The sequence below is a fragment of the Arachis ipaensis genome, chromosome B6, assembly GCF_059453495.1.
Source record: "Arachis ipaensis isolate K30076 ecotype BB chromosome B6, ASM5945349v1, whole genome shotgun sequence".
NCBI classification, from domain to species: Eukaryota; Viridiplantae; Streptophyta; class Magnoliopsida; order Fabales; family Fabaceae; genus Arachis; species Arachis ipaensis.
This window is the reverse complement of record NC_142441.1, coordinates 34543548-34564845: the sequence shown is the minus strand read 5'-3', so window position 1 is coordinate 34564845 and position 21298 is coordinate 34543548. Positions and strand designations below refer to the sequence as shown.

Sequence of the window (21298 nt, the reverse complement as noted above, 5' to 3'; positions counted from 1 at the left end):
GAAGCAAGAAAAAGCAGCAAAGAACAAAGCTTGCAGAAAAAAAAAATTTAGACGAAAAAAAAATAGAAAGAAAAAGAAAAAGCAAGCAGAAAAAGCCAAAAGCTCTTAAAACCAAGAGGCAAGAGCAAAAAGCCAATAACCCTTAAAACCAAAAGGCAAGGACAAATAAAAAGGATTCCAAGGCTTTGAGCATCAGTGGATAGGAGGGCCTAAAGGAATAAAATCCTGGCCTAAGCGGCTAAACCAAGCTGTCCCTAACCATGTGCTTGTGGCGTGAAGGTGTCAAGTGAAAACTTGAGACTGAGCGGTTAAACTCAAGGTCCAAAGCAAAAAAAAAAGAGTGTGCTTAAGAACCCTGGACACCTCTAATTGGGGACTTTAACAAAGCTGAGTCACAATCTGAAAAGGTTCACCCAATTATGTGTCTATGGCATTTATGTATCCGGTGGTAATACTGGAAAACAAAGTGCTTAGGGCCACGGCCAAGACTCATAAAGAAGCTGTATTCAAGAATCATCATACTGAACTAAGAAAGTCAATAACACTATTCGAAATCTGAAGTTCCTATAGATGCCAATCATTCTGAACCTCAATGGATAAAGTGAGATGCCAAAACTATTCAAGAGGCAAAAAGCTATAAGTCCCGCTCATTTGATTGGAGCTATGTTTCATTGATAGTTTGGAATTTATAGTATATTCTATTCTTTTTATCCTATTTTGATTTTCAGTTGCTTGGGGACAAGCAACAATTTAAGTTTGGTGTTGTGATGAGCGGATAATTTATACGCTTTTTGGCATTGTTTTTAGTATATTTTTAGTAGGATCTAGTTACTTTTAGGGATGTTTTTAATAGATTTTGTGTTAAATTCACATTTCTGGACTTTACTATGAGTTTGTGTGTTTTTCTGTGATTTCAGGTATTTTCTGGCTGAAATTGAGGGACTTGAGCAGAAATCAGATTCAGAAGTTGAAAAAGGACTGCTGATGCTGTTGGATTCTGACCTCCCTGCACTCAAAGTGGATTTTCTGGAGCTACAGAACTCGAAATGGCGCGCTTCCAATTGCGTTGGAAAGTAGACATCCAGGGCTTTCCAGAAATATATAATAGTTTATACTTTGGCCAAGAATTGACGACGTAAACTGGCGTTCAACGCCAGCTTTCTACCCAAATCTGGCGTCCAGTGCCAGAAAAGGATCCAAAACCAGAGTTGAACGCCCAAACTGGCACAGAAACTGGCGTTCAACTCCACAAATGGCCTCTGCACGTGCAACACTTAAGCTCAGCCCAAACACACACCAAGTGGGCCCCGGAAGTGGTTTTATACATCAAATACTTACTCATGTAAACCCTAGTAGCTAGTTTATTATAAATAGGACCTCTTACTATTGTATTTGACATCTTGGGATTACCTTATGATCCTTTGATCACGTTTTAGGGGGCTGGCCATCTCGGCCATGCCTGGACCTTCACTTATGTATTTTTAACGGTAGAGTTTCTACACTCCATAGATTAAGGTGTGGAGCTCTGCTGTTCCTCAAAGACTAATGCAAAGTACTACTGTTTTCTATTCAATTCTTCTTATTTCGCTTCTAAGATATCCATTCGCACCCAAGAACGTGATGAAGGTGATGATTATGTGTGATGCTCATCATCCTTCTCCCTTATGAACGCGTGCCTGACAAACACTTCCGTTCTACATGAATTAAGCTAGAATGAATATCTCTTAGATCTCCTAACCAGAATCTTCGTGGCGTAAGCTAGAATGATGGCGGCATTCAAGAGAATCCGGAAGATCTAAACCTTGTCTGTGGTATTCCGAGTAGGATTCAATGATTGAATGATTGTGACGAGCTCCTAACTCGCGATTGCAGGGCGTTAGTGACAGACGCAAAAGGATAGTAAATCCTATTCCAGCATGATCGAGAACCGACAGATGAATAGCCGTGCCGTGACAGGGTGCGTGAGCATATTATTCACTGAGAGGATAAGATGAAGCCATTGACAAGGGTGATGCCTCCAGACGATTAGCCGTGCCGTGACAGGGCATTGGATCATTTTCCCGAGAGATGACCGAAAGTAGCCATTGACAGTGGTGATGTATCACATAAAGCCAGCCATGGAAAGGAGTGAGACTGATTGGATGAAGATGGCAGGAAAGCAGAGGTTCAGAGGAACGAAAAGCATCTCCATTCGCTTATCTGAAATTCCTATCAATGAATTACATAAGTATTTCTATCCCTTCTTTTATTTATTATTCGAAAACACCCTTATCACTTCATATCTGCCTGACTGAGATTTACAAGGTGACCATAGCTTGCTTCATACCAACAATCTCCGTGGGATTCGACCCTTACTCACGTAAGGTATTACTTGGACGACCCAGTGCACTTGCTGGTTAGTTGTATCGAAGTTGTGACAATTATGAATTAAGATCAGAGCACCAAGCTTTGGAGCCATTACCAGGATTTGTTCGAGCCTGGAGATCACAATTTCGTGCACCACTTTCCCTTTTTCTTCTCATAAAATTCAAATATTTGAGTTGACTTTTTCAAAAATTTTTAAAATCTAGTTGTTTCTTATGAGTCAAATCAAATTTTCAATTTAAAATTTCTATCTTTTTCAAATCTTTTTTAAAAATCAAATCTATTTCATTTTTCTTTCATATTTTCGAAAATTCAAATTGATTTTCAAAATTTTTTTTCTTATTTTATTCCATATTTTTCAAAATCTTTACTAACAATTAATGTGATTGATTCAAAAAAATTTTAAGTTTGTTACTTGCCTAGTAAGAAAGGTTCAATCTTTAAATTTTAAAATCATATCTTTTTGTTTCTTGTTAGTCAAGTAATCAATTTCAATTTTCAAAGATCAAATCTTTTTAATTTCCAATTCAAATCTTTTTCAAAATGATTTTCAATCATATCTTTTTCAATTTCAATCATATCTTTTTCAAAATCAATTTCAAAATCTTTTCTAACTTCTCACCCTTTCAAATTTGATTTTCAAATCTTTTTCAATTAACTACTGGAATTTTTTTGTTTTTTTTTAAAGTTTTCTATTTCAATCATATCTTTTTCAAAACCACCTAACTAATTTTCTCTCTCTAATTTTTGAAAACTCCTATCCACTTTTTCAAAATTTTTTCTAACTAACTAATTGTTTTAATTTTTAATTTTAATTTTACTCATTTTCTTAATTTTCAAACTCTAACTGCATTTTAAAATAAAAACAAAAATATTTTTCTTTTATTTTTTAAATTAAATTCGAATTTTCTCCCCCCTCTCTCATCTCATTCTATTTATTTATTTATCTACTAACACTTCTCTTCTACTCATAATTCGAACCCCATCTTCTTCTCTGTGTTCGTGTTTTTCTCTTCTCCTCCTTCTATTCTTCTCCTTTTATACTCACATAAGAAATCTCTATACTATGACATAGAGGATTCCATATTTTCTTTTCTGTTCTCTTCTTTTTCATATGAGTAGGAACAAGGATAAGAACATTCTTGTTGAAGCTGATCCTGAACCTGAAAGGACTCTGAAGAGGAAGCTAAGGGAAGCTAAAGCACAACTCTCTGGAGAGAACCTGACAGAAATTTTCGAAAAAGAATGAGACATGGCCGAAAATAATAACAATGGTGGAGATGCAAGGAAGATGCTTGGTGACTTTACTGCACCGAATTCCAACTTACATGGAAGAAGCATCTCAATCCCTGCCATTGGAGCAAACAATTTTGAGCTAAAGCCTCAATTAGTTTCTCTGATGCAACAGAATTGCAAGTTTCATGGACTTCCATCAGAAGATCCTTTTCAGTTCTTAACTGAATTCTTGCAAATCTGTGATACTGTTAAGACCAATGGGGTTGATCCCGAGGTCTACAAGCTTATGCTTTTCCCATTTGTTGTAAAAGACAGAGCTAGAATATGGTTGGACTCTCAACCTAAAGATAGCCTGAACTCTTGGGATAAGCTGGTCACGGCTTTCTTAGCCAAGTTCTTTCCTCCTCAAAAGCTTAGCAAGCTTAGAGTGGATGTTCAAACCTTCAAACAGAAAGAAGGTGAATCCCTCTATGAAGCTTGGGAGAGATACAAGCAACTGACCAAAAAGTGTCCTTCTGACATGCTTTCAGAATGGACCATCCTGGATATATTCTATGATGGTCTGTCTGAATTATTAAAGATGTCATTGGACCATTCTGCAGGTGGATCCATTCACCTAAAGAAAATGCCTGCAGAAGCTCAGGAAGTAATTGACATGGTTGCAAATAACCAGTTCATGTATACTTTTGAAAGGAATCCTGTGAGTAATGGGATGCCTCAGAGGAAGGGAGTTCTTCAAATTGATACTCTGAATACCATATTGGCTCAGAATAAAATATTGACTCAGCAAGTCAATATGATTTCTCAGAGTCTGAATGGATTGCAAGATACATCCAACAGTACTAAAGAAGCATCTTCTGAAGAAGAAGCTTATGATCCTGAGAACCCTGCAATAGCAGAGGTGAATTACATGGGAGAACCCTATGGAAACACCTATAATCCCTCATGGAGAAATCATCCAAATTTCTCATGGAAGGATCAACAAAAGCCTCAACAAGGCTTTAATAATGGTGGAAGAAACAGGTTTAGCAATAGCAACCCTTTTCCATCATCCTCTCAGCAACAGACAGAGAATTCTGAGCAGAATCCATCTAGCTTAGCAAATATAGTCTCTGATCTATCTAAGGCCACTCTAAGCTTCATGAATGAAACAAGGTCCTCCATTAGAAATTTGGAGGCACAAGTGGGCCAGCCGAGTAAAAGAGTCACTGAAACTCCTCCTAGTACTCTCCCAAGCAATACAGAAGAGAATCCAAAAAGAGAGTGCAAGGCCATAACCTTACTTGGTGTGGCCGAACCCAGAGAGGAGGAGAAGGACGTGAATCCTAGTGAGGAAGACCTCCTGGGACGTTCACTGACTAATAAGGAGTTTTCCTTTGAGGAACCAAAGGAATCTGAGGCTCATCTAGAGACCATAGAGATTCCATTGAACCTCCTTTTACAATTCATGGGCTCTAATGACTATTCTTCCTCTGAAGAGGATGAAAACATCATTGAAGAGCAGGTTGCTAAATATCTAGGAGCCATCATGAAGTTGAATTCCAGTTTATTTGGTAATGATAATTGGGAGGATGAACCCCCCTTGTTCACCAATGAACTAAGCGCATTGATAAGGCAGACATTGCCTCAGAAGAAACCGAATCCCGAAAAGTTCTTCATACCTTGTACCATAGGCACCATGACCTCTGAGAAGGCTGATAAACCCATATTTCATGAGTTCTTTTGTGCTTAATTAGAGTAATTTATTCAACTCTTCACCTACTTATTCACATTAATTGCATGGTTTTACTTTCCCTTCCTTATTATGTCATATTGTGAAAAACATGTTTCCCAAGCTTTAAAAATTAATTATTTTAATTACCTTTATTTCCATTCAAAGCCGTGATTAGTGTGTTGAGTAGTTTCAGATTTTCTAAGGCAGAATGACTTGAAGGATGGAAAAGGAAACATACAAAAATGGAAGGAGAAAGCAAAACGGAGCTTTGAAGGAAACTGATATTCACGCGATCGCATGGATGACGCGATCGCGTGCCAAGCACGAATCAGTAGCGACGCAGCCGCATGACTGACGCGACCGCGTGCCTTAAGCAGAACGCATATGACGCGGTCGCATGACTGACACGACCGCGTGGCAAGGAAAGGCTCCAAATGACACGACCGCGTGACCCACGCGGACGCGTGACAGAGACCACGTATCAGAATTTACAGAATACGCCCCCAGCGAATTCTGAAGCCCTTTTTGGCCCAGATCCAAGTACAGACAGCATAGACCAGAGGTTATAAAGTGTGGGAATGCATCCATTCAAGGAGAGCTCGCCAATTTCTAGTTTTCATGATTTAGATTTAGTTTAGAGAGAGATTCTCTCTCTCTTTTAGGATTTAGGACTTCTTCTTGTTTTGGGAGTAACTCTGGATCCAGGTTTTAATGTTCTTTTATTTTAGTTCTACATTTATTTATTCCAACATTTGAATTGATTATTATAATTTGATTCATGAATTATTCCATGTTACAGACAGTTAATTGAATTAATGATAATTGAGGTATTTTCAGTTTATGATTGTTCCCTTTGATTTAAGTTACCATTGCTTCCCATCTAAGGATATTTTTATTATTCCAGCAATTTTACTTTTTCTCCTTTTGGTTCTGGTTAAGAATTTAGTAACTCAACAGTTATTAAACTCAACATAATTGATAATCGTTATCTTGCTAATTGAGCTGAACCTAAGTAATTCCAACCTTTTCTTAGGAAATAAATAGGATTCAAAGGTCAATTCAATTAGTCCCTTGACTTTCCTTGCCCTGGTACAGGTTGACCAAGTGGAATTAAGATACAACTTTCATTATTGTTGAGAGGGATAGCTAAGTTGGACTTCTAATTTCCCTTATCTTGCCAAAAGTTGTTTTACAGTTATTATTTATTTTTAATTGTCATTTAATTCACTCATCATTTAAATTACTTGCTTCTCACCTTCTAAACCCCGATTACAACCTTTATAACCAATAATAAGAACATACTTCCTCGCAGTTCCTTGAGAAGACGACCCGAGGTTTGAATACTCGGTTAACAATTTCTAAGGGGTTTGTTACTTGTGACACCCAAAACGTTTGTAAGAAAGGTTGATTGCTTGGTTTAGTAACTATACTTACAACGAGAGTTTGCTATAACCTCTAAACCATCAATCTTCAGTTCTTCAAAGGCTCTGTGTGACCTTGGGTTAGGGATAAACCTCATGCCACTCTCTGTAATAGAGAAACTGGGAATCTATGAGGTACAAGCTGCAAGAATTTATGAGGTACAAGCTTCAAGAATCTCACTAGAGATGGCAGACAAATCAATAAAACACGCTTATGGATTAGTAGAGGACTTGTTAGTAAAGGTTGAAGGCCTTTACATCACTACTGATTTCATAATCCTAGACACTGGAAAGGATGAGGATGAATCCATCATCCTTGGAAGACCCTTTCTAGCCACAGCAAAAGCTGTGATTGATGTGGACAGAAGAGAGTTGGTCCTTCAACTGAATGAGGACTACCTTGTATTTAAGACTCAAGGTTCTCCTTCTGTAACCATGGAGAGGAAGCATGAAAAGCTTCTCTCACTGCAGAGTCAACCAAAGCCCCCACAGTCAAACTCTAAGTTTGGTGTTGGGAGGCCACAACTAAACTCTAAGTTTGGTGTTGAAACCCCATATTCAAACTCTAAGTTTGGTGTTGGGAGGTCCCAACAATGCTCTGAACATCTGTGAGGCTCCATGAGAGCTCACTGTCAAGCTATTGACATTAAAGAAGCACTTGTTGGGAGGCAACCTAATGTTATTTAATTATATCTATTTATTTTTCATTGCTATTTTATGTTTTCTTTAGGTTGATGATCATGTGAAGTCACAAAAACTACTGAAAAATCAAAAATAGAATGAAAAACAGCATTAAAAATAGCTCACCCTGGAGGAAGAGCTTACTGGCATTTAAACACCACTAAGAAGCATCAAACTGGCGTTTAACGCCAGAAAGAAGCATCAAGCTGGCATTAAACGCCAGAAACAAGCACCAGACTGGCATTTAACGCTAGAACAGAGCATGGAATTGTCGTTAAATGCTAGAAACAAGCAGCAAGTTGGCGTTTAACGCCAGACATGCATTCTAAGGGCGTTTGCACCCCTAAATGGAGCAGGATGTTAAGTCATTGACCCCTCTGGATCTGTGGACCTCACAGGATCCCCACCTACCCCACCTCTTCTTCTCTCCTCTTCACACCTTTTCATACCTCTCTTCTCCAAATACCCTTCACCAATCACCTCCATACCTCTTCCCTAAATACCCTTAACCACTCACATCCATCCACTCTTCCCCATAAACCCTACCTACCTCCAAAATTTAAATTCTTTTCCCTCCCAAACCCAACCCTAATGGCCGAAACCTACCCTCCAATCCACCCCTATATAAACCCCTCAACACTACTCCATTTTCACACATTACAACCACCACTTCTCCCCCTTGGCCGAATACACCTTCTCCCTCCATCTCCTCCATTTTCTTCTTTTTCTACTACTTCCTTTCTTCTTTTGCTCGGAGACGAGCAAACCTTTTAAGTTTGGTGTGGTAAAAGCATTGCTTTTTGTTTTTCCATAACCATTAATGGCACCTAAGGCCAGAGAAACCTCAAGAAAGAGGAAAGGAAAAGCAATTGCTTCCACCTCTGAGCCATGGGAGATGGACAGATTCATCTCAAAGGTCCATCAAGACCAATTCTATGAAGTTGTGGCCAAGAAAAAGGTGATTCCTGAGGTCCCCTTTAAGCTCAAAAAGAGCGAATATCCGGAGATCCGACAAGAGATTAGAAGAAGAGGATGGGAAGTTCTCTCTAATCCTATTCAATAAGTCGGGATCTTAATGGGTCAAGAGTTCTATGCAAATGCATAGATCACTAGGAACCATGATCAAAGTAGGAACCCGAATCCATTGAATTGGCTTACAATGGTTCAGGGGAAATACTTAGATTTTAGTCCGAAAAATGTAAGGTTGGCGTTCAACTTGCCAATGATGCAAGAAAATGCACGCCCCTACACTAGAAGGGTCAACTTTGATCAAAGGTTGGACCAAGTCCTCATGGACATATGTGTGGAAGGAGCTCAATGGAAAGTTGACTCAAGAGGCAAGCCGGTTCAATTGAGAAGACCGGACCTTAAGCCTATAGCTAGAGGATGGTTGGAGTTCATCTAACGCTCAATTATTTCTACTAGCAACCGGTCTGAAGTTACTGTGACCGGGCTATCATGATCCATAGTATCATGATTGGGGAGGAAGTGAAAGTTCATGAGATTATACCTCAAGAACTCTACAAGGTGGCTGACAAGTCCTCCACTTTGGCAAGGTTAGCCTTTTCTTACCTCATTTGCCACCTCTACAATTCGGCTGGAATTGACATAGAGGGAGATATCCTCATTGATGAGAACAAGCCCATCACTAAGAAAAGGATGGAGCAAACAAGAGATCATGGACCTCAACAAGAGCATGAGGAAATTCCTCACCATGAAATCCCTGAGATGCCTCAAGGGATGCACTTTCCTCCATAAAACTATTGGGAGCAAATCAACACCTCCCTAGGAGAATTAAGTTCCAACATGGGACAACTAAGGATGGAACACCAAGAGCACTCCATCATTCTCCATGAGATTAGAAAAGATCAAAGAGCTATGAGGGAGGAGCAACAAAGACAAGGAAGAGACATAGAGGAGCTCAAGAGCACCATTGGTTCTTCAAGAAGAGGAAGACGCCACCATCACTAAGGTGGATCCGTTCCTTAATCTTCTTGTTCTTATTTTCCTATTTTTCGGTTTTTGAGCTTTGTGTTTTATTTATGTGTGTGTCTTTACTATATGATCATTAGTGTTTAAATGTCTATGTCTTAAAGCTATGAATGTCCTATGAATCCATCACCTCTCTTAAATAAAAAATGCTTTTAATCACAAAAGAACAAGAAGTACATGATTTCAAATTCATCCTTGACTAGTTTAATTATTTTGATGTGGTGACAATACTTCTTGTTTTCTGAATGAATGCTTGAACAGTGCATATGTCTTTTGAATTTGTTGTTTATGAATGTTAAAATTGTTGGCTCTTGAAGAATAATGAAAAAGGAGAAATGTTATTTGATAATCTAAAAAATCGTAAAATTGATTCTTGAAGCAAGAAAAAGTAGTGAAGAACAAAGCTTGCAGAAAAAAAAATGCGAAAAAAAGAAAAAAAAAATTGGCGAAAAAAAAAATATATTAATAAAGAAAATGAGAAAGCAAGCAGAAAAAGCCAATAGCCCTTAAAACCAAAAGGCAAGGGTAATAAAAAGGATCCAAGGCTTTGAGCATCAGTGGATAGGAAGGCCCAAAGGAATAAAATCCTGGCCTAAGCGGCTAAACCAAGCTGTCCCTAACCATGTGCTTGTGGCGTGAAGGTGTCAAGTGAAAAGCTTGAGACTGAGTGGTTAAAGTCGAGGTCCAAAGCAAAAACAGAGTGTGCTTAAGAACCCTGGACACCTCTGATTAGGGACTTTAGCAAAGCTGAGTCACAATCTGAAAAGGTTCACCCAATTATGTGTCTGTGGCATTTATGTATCCGGTGGTAATACTGGAAAACAAAGTGCTTAGGGCCACGACCAAGACACATAAAGTAGCTGTGTTCAAGAATCAACATACTAAACTAGGAGAATCAACAACACTATCTGAATTCTAAGTTCTTATAGATGCCAATCATTCTGAACTTCAAGGGATAAAGTGAGATGCCAAAACTGTTCAGAGACAAAAAGCTACTAGTCCTGTTCATTTAATTGGAGCTAAGTTTCATTGATATTTTGGAGTTTATAGTATATTCTCTTCTTTTTATCCTATTTGATTTTCAGTTGCTTGGGGACAAGCAACAATTTAAGTTTGGTGTTGTGATGAGCGGATAATTTATACGCTTTTTGGCATTATTTTTACATAGTTTTTAGTATGATTTGATTAGTTTTTATTATATTTTTATTAGTTTTTAAATAAAAATCACATTTCTAGACTTTACTATAAGTTTGTGTATTTTTCTGTGATTTAAGGTAATTTCTGGCTGAAATTGAGAGACTTGAGCAAAAATCTGATTCAGAGGCGGAAAAAGGACTGCATATGCTGTTGGATTCTGACCTCCCTGCACTCAAAGTAGATTTTCTGGAGCTATAGAAACTAAAATGAAGCGCTCTCAATTGCGTTGGAAAGTAGACATCCAGGGCTTTCCAGCAATATATAATAGTTTATACTTTTCACGAGTTTTGATGATGAAAACTGGCGTTCAAACGCCAACTCCCTGCCCTATTCTGGAGTTAAACGCTAGAAACAGGTTGCAAATCTGAGTTAAACGCCACAAACAGGCTATAACCTAGCGTTTAACTCCAAAAAGAGTCTCCACACATGAAAGCTCAATGCTCAGCCCAAGCACACACCAAGTGGGCCCGGAAGTGGATTTCTACATCATTTACTTATCTTATGTAACCCTAGCTACTAGTTTAGTATAAAAACTACTTTTAGTGATTTATTTCACATCTCTGGTTAGTCTTTGAATAATTTTACATTCTGAGATCACGTTTAGGGGGCTGGCCAATCGGCCATGCCTGGACCTTGTTCTTATGTATTTTCAACGGTAGAGTTTCTATACACCATAGATTAAAGTGTGGAGCTCTGCTGTTCCTCATGAATTAATGCAAAGTACTATTGTTTTTCTATTCAACTCAAGCCTATTTCTTCTCTAAGATATTCATTTGCACATAAGAACATGATGAATGTGATGATTATGTGACGCTCATCACCATTCTCACTTATGAACGCGTGCCTAACAAACACTTCCGTTCTACATGAAAGCAAGCTTGAATGCATATCTCTTAGCCTTCTGATCTACGATCAGAGTCTTTATGGTATAGGCTAGAATTATTGGCGACCATTCTTGAGATCCGAAAAGTCTAAACCTTGTCTGTGGTATTCCGAGTAGGATCTGGGAAGGGATGGCTGTGACGAGCTTCAAACTCGCGAGTGCTGGGCGTAGTGACAGACGCAAAAGGATTACTGAATCCTATTCTAGCATGATCGAGAACCGACAGATGATTAGCCGTGCGGTGACAGTGTATTTGGACTATTTTCACTGAGATGACGGGATGTAGCCATTGACAATGGTGATGCCCAACATACAGCTTGCCATGGAAAGGAGTATGAATGATTGGATGAAAGTAGTAGGAAAGCAGAGGTTCAGAAGGAATAAAAGCATCTCCATACGCTTATCTGAAATTCTCACCAATGAATTACATAAGTATTTCTATCCTATTTTATATTTTAATTATATTTTAATTATCAAATCTCCATAACCAATTGAATCCGCCTGACTGAGATTTACAAGATGACCATAGGTTGCTTCAAACCGACAATCTCTGTGGGATCGACCCTTACTCACGTAAGGTTTATTACTTGGACGACCCTGTGCACTTACTGGTTAGTTGTGCGAAGTTGTGACAAAGAACTAAGATTATGAACGTGCGTATTAAGTTTTTGGCGCCGTTACCAAGGAATGAACGATCACGATTTCGTGCACCAAGGTCTTCACAATATATGAGCTCCAAAAATCAGCATTCATGGTGTGATCCAGGATCCCATATCTTATTTTCACACCTGTCTTCAAATTGATCTTTGTGGTTCCACTCGCGTAGTAGGCAAGATGAACTCTCAATGAGGTACCAAACTCTTCTTCTAGACCCATTCGAATTAGCACTCAACCAATCTTTGCATCTAATTCTTGAAATTTCAACCTTGATGAGTCTTAATTTGCAATACCAACCACTAAACATCCTTCTCTTACGCTTCATTCCATAAATCCTCCTAAGTTGACCATCCGTTTCAAGCCCATTGATGAGCGGATAATTTATACGCTTTTTGGTATTGTTTTTAGTATGTTTTTAGTATGATTTAGTTAGTTTTTATTATATTTTTATTAGTTTTTAAATAAAAATCATATTTCTGGACTTTACTATGAGTTTGTGTGTTTTTCTGTAATTTCAGGTATTTTCTGGCTAAAATTGAGGGAGCTGAGCAAAAATCTGATTCAGGCTGAAAAAGGACTGCATATGCTGTTGGATTCTGACCTCTCTGCACTCGAAATAGATTTTCTGGAGCTACAGGAGTCCAAATGGGCTCTATCAATTGCGTTGGAAGGTAGACATCCAGGGTTTTCCAGCAATATATAATACTCCATACTTTGCTCAAGGATAGATGATGTAAACTGGCGTTCAACGCCAGTTCCATGTTGCATTCTGGCGTAAAACGCGAGAAACAGGTTACAAGTTGGAGTTAAACGCCCAAAACAGGTTACAACCTGGCGTTTAACTCCAGAAACAGCCTAAGCACGTGTAAAGCTTAAGTCTCAGCCCCAGCAAACACCAAGTGAGCCCCAAAAGTGGATTTCTGCACTATCTATCATAGTTTACTCATTCTCTGCAAACCTAGATTACTAGCTTACTATTTAAACAACTTTTAGAGGATTATTTTGTACCTCATGACATTTTTAGATCTAAACTTTGTACTCTTTGATGGCATGAGTCTCTAAACTCCATTGTTGGGGTGAGGAGCTCTGCTGTGTCTCGATGAATTAATACAATTACTTCTATTTTCCATTCAAACACGCTTGTTTCTATCTAAGATATTTATTCTTACTTCAATATGATGAATGTGATGATCCGTAACACTCATCACCATTCTCAATCTATGAACGCGTTCCTGACAACCACTCCCGTTCTACCTTCGATTGAATGAATATCTCTTGGATTCCTTAATCAGAATCTTCGTGGTATAAGCTAGAATCCATTGGCAGCATTCTTGATAATCCGGAAAGTCTAAACCTTGTCTGTGGTATTCCGAGTAGGATTCAGGGATTGAATGACTGTGACGAGCTTCAAACTCACAAAGGTTGGGCGTAGTGACAGACGCAAAAGGACCAACGGATCCTATTCCAGCATGAGTGAGAACCGACAGATGATTAGCCGGGCGGTGACAGCGCACCTGGACCATTTTCACTGAGAGGACGGATGGTAGCCATTGACAACGGTGATCCACCAACATACCACTTGCCATAGGAGGACCTTGCATGCGTGAAGAAGAAGATAGGGGAAAAGCAGAGATTCAGAAGACAAAGCATCTCCAAAACTCCAACATATTCTCCATTACTGCAGAACAAGTATTTATTTCATGCTCTTTTATTTTTCGCAATTCAAACTGATAAATATAATTGATATCCTAACTAAGAGTTACAAGATAACCATAGATTGCTTCAAGCCAACAATCTCCATGGGATTCGACCCTTACTCACGTAAGGTATTACTTGGACGACCCAGTGCACTTGCTGGTTAGTTGTGCGAATTTGTGAGAAATAGTAATATTGACATTGACATACACAATTTCGTGCACCAAGTTTTTGGCGCCGTTGCCGGGGTTTGTTCATGTTTGGACAACTGACGGTTTATTTTGTTGCTTAGATTAGGAAACATTTTTCTTTTTGGTTTAGAGTCTTCTATTATTGTTTTTGTGGTTAAAATTTTAAAAATCCTTATTTTCTCTTTTTAATTTTTTCAACAATTTTTATAAATTAATAAGTGAGTTTTTCTGTTTGAGTCTAGTTTCATGTTTTAAGTTTGGTGTCAATTGCATGTTTTTATTTTCCTTTAAATTTTCGAAATTTGTGTTCTTTGTTCTTTCTTCATCTTCAAGTTGTTCTTGTTTATTTTCCTTGTTTGATCTTTAGTTTTTCTTGTTTTGTGATTTTTCTTGTTTTTCTTGTGCATTTTCGAATTATTAGTATCTTAAAAAAAATCTTTATTTATTAAATATCTTATTAAAACACGTTAAATTTATAGCTCAATTAGTTAGAGCGTTGTGCTTAAGTTCTTGGTAATTGGCTATCTTCTTTTTAAAAACTTTTTCAAAAATAATTTTTCTTTGAATAAATCTTGTGCCAAACTTTAAGTTTGGTGTTTTCTTGTTGATTTTTCTTTAGTTTTTGAAAATTTTATTTTTGTTTTCTAAAAATTTTAAGTTTGGTGTTCTATCTTCATGTTCTTGTTGTTCTTGTGAGTCTTCAAAGTATTCTTGAGTCTTCCTTGTGTTTTGATCTTAAAATTTTTAAGTTTGGTGTTCCTTGGTGTTTCCCTCCAAAATTTTCGAAAATAAGGAGCATTAGATCTAAAAATTTTAAGTTTTGTGTCTTTTTATTGTTTTTCTCTTTCCTCATTGAATTCAAAAATATCTTTTTCCTTTATTTTAATTGATTTTTCGAATTTTCCTTTTAAAAATTCATATTTTATTTTAAAATTTTTTATTTTATCTTATCTTAGTTTTAAAATTTCAAAATTCAAATCTTTTTCAAAAAAAATTATATCTTTTTCAAAATCTTATCTTATCTTATTTCAAATTTCAAATTTCAAATTTCAAATTTCAAAATTAATTTTCAAATTTAAAATTTAAATTTCAACACTTTCTAATTTAAATTCCTTATCTTCTCTTACCTAGCTTATCTTATCTTTTCTAATCTCAAATCTTAAAATCAAATCTTTTTCATATCTTTTCTTTTTTATTTTATTTTATTTTCTTACAAGTATCTTTAAATTTAAGACATATCTTTTTCAAAACTTCATAACCAATTTTTCTCTCTTTATTTTTTTGAAAATCCTCACCCACATCTTTTTCTAATCTTTTTAATTAATTAATTTAGTTTTCAATTTTCTTTTATTTATTTTTCTTTAAATTTTTGAAATTATAGTTAATTTTTTATTTATTTTCTTTTATTTTATTTTAATTTCGGTTTTTAAAAAAAATAAAAAATAAATAAAAATAAAAATATATTCTATTTGCTATTCATATCAATTCCCTTTTCTCCATCATGGATCTAAGTGGAATTGAACAGTCCAGAAAGACTCTGGGGTCATATGCCAACCCCACTACAGCTTCATATGGGAGTAGTATCTGTATACCCTCCATTGGAGTCAGTAGCTTTGAGTTGAATCCTCAGCTCATTATCATGGTGCAGCAAAGTTGCCAGTATTCCGGTCTTCCTCAGGAAGAACCTACAAAGTTTTTGGCACAGTTTTTACAGATTGCTGACACAGTACATGATAAGGAAGTAGATCAGGATGTCTACAGATTATTACTGTTTTCATTTGCTGTAAAAGACCAAGCTAAGAGGTGGTTAAATAACCAACCTAAGGCTAGCATAAGGACATGGAAACAGCTGTCAGAAAAATTTCTGAATCAATACTTCCCTCCAAAATGGATAACACAGCTAAGGCTGGACATCCAAGGCTTTAAACAAGGAGATAATGAATCTCTTTATGATGCCTGGGAGAGATATAGAGAGATGCTAAGAAAATGCCCCTCTGAAATGTTTTCAGAATGGGTGCATTTAGACATCTTCTATTATGGGCTTACAGAGAAAGCTCAAATTTCTCTAGATCACTCACCTGGTGGATCTATACACATGAGAAAGACAATTGAAGAGGCTCAATAGCTTATTGATACAGTTGTCAGAAATCAGCATATGTACCTAAGCAGTGAATCTTCCATGAAAGAAGAGGCTAAAACAATAACTGCTGAACTCAGACCTGCAGAACAAATTATTGAATTCAATCAGCAATTAGACTTTCTAACAAAACAGCTGGCCGAATTCAAGGAGATACTACAAGACACAAGAATGGCTAATATAAATCTGGAGGTACAGTTGAAGCAAACAGAACAATAGTTATCAAAACAAATAACAGAAGAGTGCCAAGCAGTTTAATTAAGAAGTGGATAAACATTAAATACCTCACTTCAAGGCAGCAGGAAGCCATGAAAAGAACAAACTGCTATCCAAAATCCCTCTGAGGACAGTAAGAGCCCAGAGAGGAATAACTCTGGCGTTCAAACGCCAGAAACAAGCAAGGATTTGGCGTCAAACGCCCAATAAAAGCTCAGTTCTGGCATTCAAACGCCAGGAACAAGTAAGGAGTGGGCGTCCAACGCCACTCCAACTTCTAACCCTGGCATTCAAATGCCAGTGAGGGATCAGACACACATAAGTGCTGATAATAACCCCTCTAAAAAGGCTTCTCCAACCACCTCTATAGGAAATAAACCTGCAGCAACTAAGGTTGAGGAATATAAAGCCAAGATACCTTATCCTCAAAAATTCTGCCAAGAAGAGCAAGATAAGCAATTTGCTCGCTTTGCAGATTATCTCAGGACTCTTGAAATAAAGATTCCATTTGCAGAGGCACTTGAGCAAATACCTTCTTATGCCAAGTTCATGAAGGAGATCTTGAGTCATAAGAAGGATTGGAGAGAAACTGAAAGTGTTCTCCTCACTGAAGAATGCAGTGCATTCATTCAGAAAAGCTTTCCAAAAAAGCTTAAAGATCCCGGAAGCTTTCTGATACCATGCACATTAGAGGGTAATTGTACCAAGACAGCTTTATGTGATCTTGGGGCAAGCATCAACCTAATACCTGCATCCACTATCAGAAAGCTTGGTTTAACTGAAGAAGTTAAACCAACCCGGATATGTCTCCAACTTGCTGATAGCTCCATTAAATACCCATCAGGCGTGATTGAGGACATGATTGTCAGGGTTGGGCCATTCGCCTTTCCCACTAACTTTGTAGTGCTGGAAATGGAGGAGCACAAGAGTGCTACTCTCATTCTAAGAAGACCTTTCCTAGCAACTGGATGAACTCTCATTGATGTCCAAAAGGGGGAAGTAACCCTGAGAGTCAATGAGGATGAGTTTAAGTTGAATGCTGTCAAGGCCATGCAGCATCCAGACACACCAAAAGACTGCATGAAAGTTGATCTCATTGACTCTTTGGTAGAGGAGGTCAACATGGCTGAGAGTCTCGAATCAGAGCTGGAAGACATCTTTAAAGATGTTCAGCCTGATTTGGAGGGTTCAGAGGAAGTGAAAGAGCTTCTGAGACTTCCTCAGGAAGAGGAGAAACCTCCTAAACCCGAGCTCAAGCCATTACCACCATCCCTGAAATATGTATTTCTGGGAGAAGGTGACACTTTTCCAGTGATCATAAGCTCTGCTTTAAATCCACTGGAAGAGGAAGCACTAATTCAAGTGCTAAGGACACACAAGACAGCTCTTGGGTGGTCCATAAGTGACCTTAAGGGCATAAGCCCAGCTAGATGCATGCACAAAATCCTATTGGAGGATGATGCTAAGCCAGTGGTTCAACCACAGAGGCGGCTAAATCCAGCCATGAAAGAAGTGGTGCAGAAAGAGGTCACCAAATTACTGGAGGCTGGGATTATTTATCCTATTTCTGATAGCCCCTGGGTGAGCCCTGTTCAAGTTGTTCCCAAGAATGGAGACATGACAGTGGTTCATAATAAAAAAAATGAACTGGTTCCTACAAGAACAGTTACAGGATGGCGCATGTGTATTGACTACAGAAGACTCAACACGGCCACCAGAAAGGATCATTTTCCTTTACCATTCATAGACCAAATGCTAGAGAGACTAGCAGGTCATGAATATTACTGCTTTTTGGATGGCTATTCAGGTTACAACCAAATTGCAGTAGATCCTCAGGACCAAGAGAAAACAGCATTCACATGTCCTGGAGTATTTGCTTACAGAAGAATGCATTTTGGTCTGTGTAATGCACCTGCAACCTTTCAGAGGTGCATGCTTTCTATCTTCTCTGATATGGTTGAGAAGTTTCTGGAAGTCTTCATGGATGACTTTTCAGTATTTGGAGACTCATTCAGCTCCTTCCTTGACCATTTAGCACTTGTTCTGAAAAGATGCCAAGAGACCAACCTAGTTTTAAACTGGGAAAAATGTCACTTTATGGTGACTGAAGGAATTGTCCTTGGGCATAAAATTTCAAACAAGGGAATAGAGGTGGATCAAGCTAAAGTGGAAGTAATTGAAAAATTACCACCACCTGCTAATGTTAAGGCAATTAGAAGCTTTCTGGGGCATGCAGAATTCTACAGGAGGTTTATAAAGGAATTTTCAAAAATTGCAAAACCCCTTAGCAATCTGCTAGCTGCTGACACGCCATTTGTGTTTGACACAGAGTGTCTGCAAGCGTTTGAAACTCTGAAAGCTAAGCTGGTCACAGCACCAGTTATTTCTGCACCAGACTGGACATTACCATTTGAACTAATGTGTGACGCCAGTGACCATGCCATTGGTGCAGTACTGGGGCAGAGGCATGACAAGCTTCTGCATGTCATTTATTATGCTAGCCGTGTTTTAAATGATGCCCAGAAAAATTACACAACCACAGAAAAAGAATTGCTTGCAGTGGTTTATGTCATTGACAAGTTTAGATCATACTTAGTAGGATCAAAAGTGATTGTGTACACTGACCATGCTGCTCTTAAATATCTACTCACAAAGCAGGATTCAAAACCCAGGCTCATAAGATGGGTGTTGCTTCTGCAAGAGTTTGATATAGATATAAGAGACAGAAAAGGGACAGAGAACCAAGTGGCTGATCATTTATCCCGAATAGAACCATTAGAAGGGGAGTCTCCCCCCTCTATTGAGATCTCTGAAACCTTTTCGGATTAGCATTTGTTTGCCATTCAGAAAACACCATGGTTTGCAGACATTGCAAACTATAAAGCTGCAAGGTTCATACCCAAGGAGTACAGCAGGCAACAGAAGAAAAAATTAATTACTGATGCAAACTACTACTTGTGGGATGAACCCTATCTCTTTAAGAGATGTGCAGACGAAATAATTCGTAGGTGTGTGCCTAGAGAAGAAGCACAGAGGATCTTATGCCATTGCCATGGATCACAATATGGAGGCCATTTCGGAGGTGAGCGAACAGCCACCAAGGTCCTCCAATGTGGCTTCTACTGGCCTACACTCTATAGGGATTCTCGAGAGTTTGTACGTAACTGTGACAGTTGCCAAAGAGCTGGTAATCTGCCTCATGGTTACGCCATGCCTCAACAGGGAATCTTGGAGATTGAGTTGTTTGATGTATGGGGAATTGACTTCATGGGACCTTTTCCACCATCATACTCAAACACTTACATTCTGGTGGCAATCGACTATGTATCAAAATGGGTAGAGGCCATTGCCACACCCACCAATGATACTAAAACAGTGTTGAAGTTCCTCCAGAAACATATCTTCAGCAGGTTTGGTGTCCCTAGAGTACTAATCAGTGATGGGGGCACTCACTTTTGCAACAAACAACTTTACTCTGCCATGGTCCGGTATGGGATTCGCCACAAGGTGGCGACTCCATATCATCCACAGACAAATGGGCAAGCTAAAGTTTCTAATAGAGAACTAAAAAGAATCCTGGAACGGACTGTAAGTACTCGTAGAAAGGATTGGGCAAGAAGCTTGGATGATGTTCTGTGGGCTTACAGAACAACATTCAAGACTCTTATAGGGACCTCTCCATAACAGCTTGTGTATGGTAAGGCCTGTCATCTGCCCGTGGAACTAGAACATAAGGCCTACTGGGCAACCAGATTCCTAAACTTTGATGCCAAATTAGCTGGAGAAAAAAGATTGCTCCAGCTGAATGAGCTAGAGGAATTTAGATTCACTGCTTTCGAAAATGCCAAGCTTTATAAAGAGAAATAAAAAAGGTGGCATGACAGAAAGCTGTCATCTAGAGTCTTTGAACCAGGACAAAAGGTTCTGTTGTTTAACTCTAGGCTCGGGCTATTCCTCGGGAAACTGAAATCCCAGTGGAGGGGACCATATGTGATTACAAGTGTATCACCATATGGTTATGTGGAGCTTCAAGACATTGATTCTGATAAGAAGTTCATTGTTAATGGACAGAGAATCAAGCACTATCTTGAAGGCAATGTTGAGCAAGAGTGCTCAAGGCTGAGGCTAGATTAAAAGCTCAGCAAGGTCCAGCTAAAGACAATAAAGAAGCGCTTATTGGGAGGCAACCCAATGTTATTTAACTATATCTCTTTATTTTCTATTGCTATTTTATGTTTTCCTTAGGTTGATGATCATGTGACATCACAAAAACAACTGAAAAATCAAAAACAGAATGAAAAACAGCATTAAAAATAGCACACCCTGGAGGAGGAACAGTCTGGCGTTTAAACGCCAGAAACAAGCATCTGTCTAGCGTTTAACGCCAAAAACAGGCACCAAGCTGGCGTTTAACGCCAGAAGCAAGCATCTACCTGGCGTTAAATGCCAGAAACAAGGTACATTTGGGCGTTTAACACCAGAAACAGGCAGCAGTCTGGCGTTAAACGCCAGGATTGCACAGCAAGGGCGTTTTACACGCCTAATTGGAGCAGGGATGTTAAGTCCTTAACCCCACTGGATCTGTGGACCCCACAGGATCCCCACCTCTTCTTCTCTCCTTATTACACCTTTCCATAACACTCTTCCCCAAATTAACCTCCACCAATCACCTCCATTACTCCTCCAAAACCATCATACAACCCACCTACACCCACCCACTCAAATTCAAACCACTCACACCTCTCCATCTCATCTATTTTCTTCTTCTTCTACTACTTTCTTTCTTTTGATCGAGGACGAGCAAACATTTTAGGTTTGGTGTGGAAAAAGCAGTGCTTTTTTTTTATTTTTCCATAACCACTAATGCCTCAAGGGATGCACTTCCCTCCACAAAATTATTGGGAGCAAATCAAC

At 38.4% G+C, this 21298-nt stretch overlaps 1 non-coding gene across 1 annotated transcript; it reads right to left on the bottom strand.

The window, feature by feature from the left end:
* Nucleotides 1-4018: 4018 nt before the first annotated feature.
* On the bottom strand, nt 4019-4126 carry LOC148555112 (small nucleolar RNA R71). Its single transcript, XR_015886995.1, has one exon. It is a non-coding gene; the product is annotated as a small nucleolar RNA R71 (small nucleolar RNA).
* Between the last annotated feature and the right edge of the window lie 17172 nt (nt 4127-21298).